This window comes from Hippoglossus stenolepis, chromosome 7, assembly GCF_022539355.2.
Source record: "Hippoglossus stenolepis isolate QCI-W04-F060 chromosome 7, HSTE1.2, whole genome shotgun sequence".
Lineage (NCBI taxonomy): Eukaryota > Metazoa > Chordata > Actinopteri > Pleuronectiformes > Pleuronectidae > Hippoglossus > Hippoglossus stenolepis.
This window is the reverse complement of record NC_061489.1, coordinates 28,138,485-28,145,235: the sequence shown is the minus strand read 5'-3', so window position 1 is coordinate 28,145,235 and position 6,751 is coordinate 28,138,485.

Genomic DNA, 6,751 nt, shown 5'->3' with positions numbered 1-6,751 from the left:
ACAGTTACTTATTTCTATCAGATATGTGGAAGTAGCATTAGCATTAATGTAGTTAGTTTTGCTGATCTTCAAATGCATAAATCAATTATTCATGATATTAAGAACTCTTTTGTCCTAAACTGCTGTGGTCCTGAAACTTAAAAGCATTTCTCAATCTCTGCTGTTTGGTACTTTGGTTAAAAGAAGTAAAAATGTTGGTTAGCTAAACTCAACTAAACTTATTAAAATGTGTTGAAGTTCTTCCAACTGGTCCTAGCCCCCTTCAAAAAAAAAAGTTTGTGAACAAATCTACACACAACAGAAGAGCAAACAAACTAAGGCTCCTTGGCTCAGGCTGAGTAACTCTAATGGGGAGGTAAGTGAACAAAGCATTAAAGTTGCAAGCCAAGTAAAGTTAAACAATAGAAGACCTTTATGCCTCACCCTCCATCTGGGAGGCTGAGGTACCCATGCTTTTGAAGTAAATCTACTGATGAGATATATTAACTGATTTAACTGGAATGTTGTTTCTTTTCTTGCATATTCAAATATATTTGAATTATTTATGATGATAATTCAGAGAAAGTCAGAGGTCTTTATTAGATAAAAGCAGGGCCACAGTCAGATGTCATGGATGATGACAGCCACGCCCTGTAGTCAATTCAGTTGTACTGAACCACACACAGCAGACAAGTGGAGTGAGACTGTCACATCTAGAATGTATCAGTTATATATGTTGTAATGAAACTTCTGCTGTAATGACCATGTTGCAACTATATCTATCACATTTGTATTTACTCATATCAACTTTATTTATTCCATTTTTAATTATTTATTTTTCACGAACTAATTATTTTTGTATTATTTTATCAAATTATTTCTTCTCAGCATACAATGATAATATGTTTATCCTCTAATTTTCCCATTCAAGCATGTTATTAAGTACTACTGTGTTAAATACCATAACAACTACTTTCAATATTTAACAAACAACATGTTTCTAGTTTGTCCTTATTTCAGCATTACTTTGACCCACTAAAGTTGTTCCTCCCAATACTACCAAGTGCTGTACTGATGCATAATAATCTTAAGGAGTTACTAACAAACCAATGATATATTTATGAGGTGGGCTCAAATTATATCAACTGGGGATTTCATATAAGGTAAAAGCCCTGCAGTTGATATTGTATCAACATGTATTTTGTCTCACTCCTTTAGTTTCAGTTGATTTTAGCCCCATGTGCATCTGAAACACAAAAGTTGCCATAAACCCATTCCATAGGCATCAGCATTCTTGGCTGAGTTTCAGACTAAGGAGGGCATCATCCTGTCAAATCTGTTTGATCTCTCCAAGGAAGCTGTTCTTGTTGTTCAAACTCAAATCTCTTTTTTATGTATTCCCACACCTCAACCAGTGCAACCTCTTTTTCCTATCAAGGCCACATTTAAAGTTCATAACATGCTTTTAGTGTCATGCGCCCAGTTACAGCGCACACATCCCTGCCCTCCCTAAGCTTCACAGCAACTGCTTCTCTGGTAATCTGATGGTGATGACTGATGATACTCAAGCATTGCAGAGGACACAACTTTCTCCTTACAGAGTCCTCTTGCAGCTGCACCATATTTAAAAACTTACAGCAAAGAAAAATGAATTCCTCCCCTGTGTTAGGCGCAATGAATCCACAAACAACAGTTCATAGTTGCTTTGATATTTTAGTATATCTCTTCATTTCATCCAAAGGCCAAAGATATGGCTACTCATCACGTCATATCAGTAAAAGCTCCAATGGAGTGGATTTTTCCGAAGACCATCGACACCACATGTGGCAGGGCTCATCACAAACTCTCCTTCTGAGCGAGGTTTCAGTTTCATCAGGCTCATACGTACTTGCCTTCCATTCAAAAGAAGATCGTCCATTTCAAACTGCTGTAAATCACTGCTCATCACGTCCATGAAGGCAGCCCAGAGAGAGAGAAGGACACCACCAGCTATAATTTCTAAACATGTTGTAGGATGTGAAACCAGTAAATACAGTACAAGACAGAAAGTAGGCTGGCAAATATTTTGTTTGGAATTCTTCCTCTTGTCATCTTGTCTCCAACTGCCTTCTGCCTGCCCTCAATTTCTGGTAATTTTTACACTGTTTTTGTCTGACACGGGAATATATAATTTCTATAGCACAAACAGATTAACAGATTTAAAAATAATAAGCAATTCTTAGAATTATTTGAAGAATTTCTAATGTGACTAAAAAAAAAAAAACAGTATGAATTATAATTTGATATTTAGACCTTAAAAAAAATATTGTCACAGTTTTGTTTGCAAAAGAAAGAAGATATTCAATCTAATTTCTAAACTGCTTTATATGCAGAGTAGTTCACATTTCTAACTATTTAAAATAGACAGTTTAAGTCTAAAACCCCTAGATTTTAACATTATCACGAAATAATTTTGGTTATTGATAGAATATTTTAGTATTAGTATCAGATGTTTAGTATAGATTGAGTTTTTTTACAGTGCATTTATTGTATTAGATTTAAACCCAATAAACACAAACATTAATTTATTTATAGATTTTAATTTGCGTGAGACAGTGTGAAGTGTGGATAACAAAAGCCAGTTTGGTAAACACGATTGACCATGAAAAATGCCGAAATTAAATGCACCCAGTTACTGTTACATTTTTCATTTACTGTGGTTTTATCCAACGTGATTTAATAAATTGCATCAATATGAGTACAAACCCAGGATCAAGCAAAGAATCAAGAAACGCATACTGTTAAAACCCAAACTACAAAGTGCTAGAAGGGAATTTTAAATTTTATTTTTAGTCAAGGTGTAATGGAAGATGTAATTTATTTAGTTATGATGGAAGATGTATGGACTTTGCCTGTCCTGATATAGATAGGAGCTCGTTCTGCCATTTGGAGCCAGGACAGCAGAACAGCAGTGAGGCAGAATTTTGTTGGTGTTGCCAGTAGGGCAACAAGCCGATTGGCAGAAGCAGGCGGGTGGACGGGCTGGGGTATGAGGTTTTGACCGTGTCCTGGATATGAACTGGACGATCCGTTCTGGCCGCGGTGTGCAAATGCTAGTGTTTTAAGAAACAGATCACGGGCGAAGCCACTGGTAACCAGTGAAGGAGGCCGAACCAGCAGAAGAGGAAGTGTGGTGACAGTTTTGTTAGGTGTCTAAAAGCAGTTACATAGATATGTTTATAAATATTTACAGCTACTATCCAAATATTATTTATTAACATCAGATGCATGTATGTATGTGAATGACTGTTCTTTTGACAGTATTCAGAACTCATGGAGACCAATATGTAATTCAATCAGAAGAAATTAAACTATTGGTTCTATTGATTTATATCATAAGCCTCTGACATAAATGAGCTATTTTCTTATTCATCTGCAGGGTTTCCCATTTCCTCTCCCTGATTATTTCACTTCTTCCTCCCACTGGTAAATTAAATAACAAGAATAAACCAATGAGTCCTCTCGTGTCTCTGAAATTTGTGAGAGGAAAAAACAAAATGTCTTGAAGTTAAACGTGTAAGAAATAGGCTCCAGTGCTTTACTAACCATCTGACCACGATATATGGTTTTAAGGGAGCTGATGCTAATATTATATATCTTAAATATATTTTCAAAATTTTCTATTAATATGTGTGTATAGAGTTGCCAACAACGATAACAAACAATAACCTTACGAAATTCAATAAAACAAAAAAGTAGAAGAGAATATATCTATATGACCATCCATCTAATCAACTACATTACATGTATGTGACTATACAAAATGCCCACAGGAGGTGCAGTGCTGAGTTTAGTGCAACTTATGGACATGTGTGCTCAGTATTAAAAGATTTAATAGCAGTGAGCCCTTCCCTTCATTATGTGAACAAGTTGGAGCAAATGTGTCTCTACGTCCTCCAGATAAACAGCATGGCAGTGGTCGACATGAGGAGTCAAACTGGGGTCAAAATCTGCACCAGATCATTTTCAGTCATTGATCGTTCGAACCGCTGTCCAGGCTGACACAGACGAACTGTCCGCAGCAAATGCGAATGCCGATGTAACCATTGACAGGATCCATACTCTTTGCGATCAATGAAACCGGTTAGAGTTCTGTTATTAATTATTCACTGTCTTTCATCGCCTTACCTTGCCTGCTGACTTCACTTGGATTACCACCTGGCCTGTGCAGCCTCTGTTGTAAGCTCAAACTGTAAGTAAGTCAGATGCATGGGTCAATTTACACAAGGAGTAATGTCAGTTCATTTGTTTATCTTTCACTGAACCTTTCCCACGATCAGTAAAATGCCAGAATATTTTCATCTACCTTACACTGCAATCTTCACGTTTTCTTCAGTCGGGACGACATTAACAATCAGACTTATAGCCAGTACGGCACTTAACGAACTTTAGAACTATGTTGTCTCATTCTGTACGGTCAGATGTTGGTGCTGAAACCCCAAATTAAATAATCAAAGAGGATTAGTCAAGTTTAGAGGAATAATGTTTAAATTCAGGAACAAATCATGACAAATTTATATTGTAATAATTTATTCCATTGATTCTAAAATTACGACTACCACCCAGATATGTGATATTTAACTCAATAAAAGACCATTTATATTATTTCTGAGTTTTATTCTTGTCCAAATAAAATCTCTCACTTTGATACAGCGCAGTAATAAGTCCCAAAATCAGAGAACTAAAACTCTTACAGAAATTAGAAGGAGCATCATGGGTGGAAGTGAGCTTCAGGCTCCTGTTGCATTCCATCACCACTACTGCCATGAACCTCATAAACTAAACTGGGATGAGATTCATTAGCTCCCTGAGCCAGCCACCCCGAAACTTGTCCATATGTTGGACATGTAGTTGTCAGAGTGGACAGGACCGGAGACATACCTTTGGAGAGTCACAGAGGAGGTCTCTGGGCAGCCGTATCAGATGGAGAGGACTTCCAGATGACGTGAGATTATATCAAGTTCATAGTCCTGGGAAACACAAACACAAAATGAAACAGTCAAATCATTTACTTATGAATTGATATAAGATGAGAATATATTTATTCTCTTTATAAAAGACAATATAAAGACAAGATTCAAATTCCTTTATAAATTAGCATGTGTTTGTGTTGCAAAGAAATGAAGATTGTATTTTTAAAAATTGTCAAATATTTGTGTTTCTTTATTTACCTTTAATTTTCAAGTATTCATTCAATAGTTTCATGGGAAAAGGTTAAGATTTGACTCTGCCAGTAACCTCCAGCATCCCACTTTCATCTCTGTTTTATTATTATACAGAATAAGCTGAAATATTGTTTTGTGCTGTAAAGTGAGGTCTTCTTAACCTGGGTAATCAAAAGTAATATGTTTGCTCCCAAGGGAGTCAGGCCAGAGTTTCCTGGAATAAAGGCCTGATCCATGAGAGTAATCTGGGCCTCCGATATTAGACTTTACAAACTGTAGAGTCTGATTCTTCATCTCAGAAACATCAGCAGTCTTTGTCTTCAAAGAATCTGATCGATCACTTCTAAAATAAAATAGGGTAAAGACATTAATAATAATATTGTGAGACTAATAAATGTGCTGTATGCTGCATTGTGGCAAGAACAACAATTAAACATCCGTATATTTACCGATAATCGAGAGATTGACTTACATAGCTCAAGGCATGTAGTAGTTGGGAGATAGAATCAGCATTTATTAAGATCACTCACGGACATTGTTGATTTTAGATGTATATACTGCGGAAGGTGCCATTGTGTAATCGCATGTCAGTGGGTGGGAACAACGAAGGCAACACATGATTGGCTCCTCTGGTGCTGCAGTGAAATAAAATCTGATGTCTTTCCATCCATTACCACATGAAACAATCATGAAGCAGCTTTCAAGGTTTTCATGTTTTCTAAATGACAACATGATAAGTAAACATTATAATAACCTCACACACACAAAAACATGTAATTAAGTATAGAATCCTTTTCCCATACAACATAGTGCTGCTTACATTATGACCAAATACAGCATATATTTGTGTTGCCATATCATTGGAATTCACTATTGAACTTCAATAATGTTCCAAGCAAATTGAGGACTGGTTTCAAAACAGTAAAAAGAGACGACCTTGAGTGAGATGTTGTGTTTTCTTTTGCTGTATGTCCAGCAGGATCACCACTCAAAACTCTACTCAAACCATTTTTATTCAAGAGTTGATGGAGAGGAGTGAGGTGATGCTTAGGAAAGGCGTCAGTAACACAGAGCAGTTGTGATGAAAGGAATGCGTGCGCGAGAATATTTCCCCACTGATCGTACATTGCTCAAGACCATTTGGGCAACTAACTGCCGCGTATGGAGGAGCTGATATTTCCTGCTTGCTCTAACAAGGCCAAAATCGCCATCGCAACCGGTTCGTTAGTTCTTGCCTCAACTTCATACCAAAGACTTTGATGCTTGCAAACTACCAAAAGTCATCGCCATTCTCAATCATTTTTCTCAGAACGTCATTTTAAATGCATGTTTGAGAAATTTCATGGAATAACGCTGTTTTTTATTATTATGTTTCTGCTGGGTGGTGATTCGTTTGAGTTTCCCAGTGTTCTTTTTGACCCTACACGATTACAAACATCTAGTCCAACTCCACCCAGGTTTGCCAGGATGTGAGCAGGTGACTTGATAACTATTTGGATATAATGTTTTGATTTACAATGGGATATTAAGTAAGGATATAGGAATACAATAACACAAACTTGTTTATA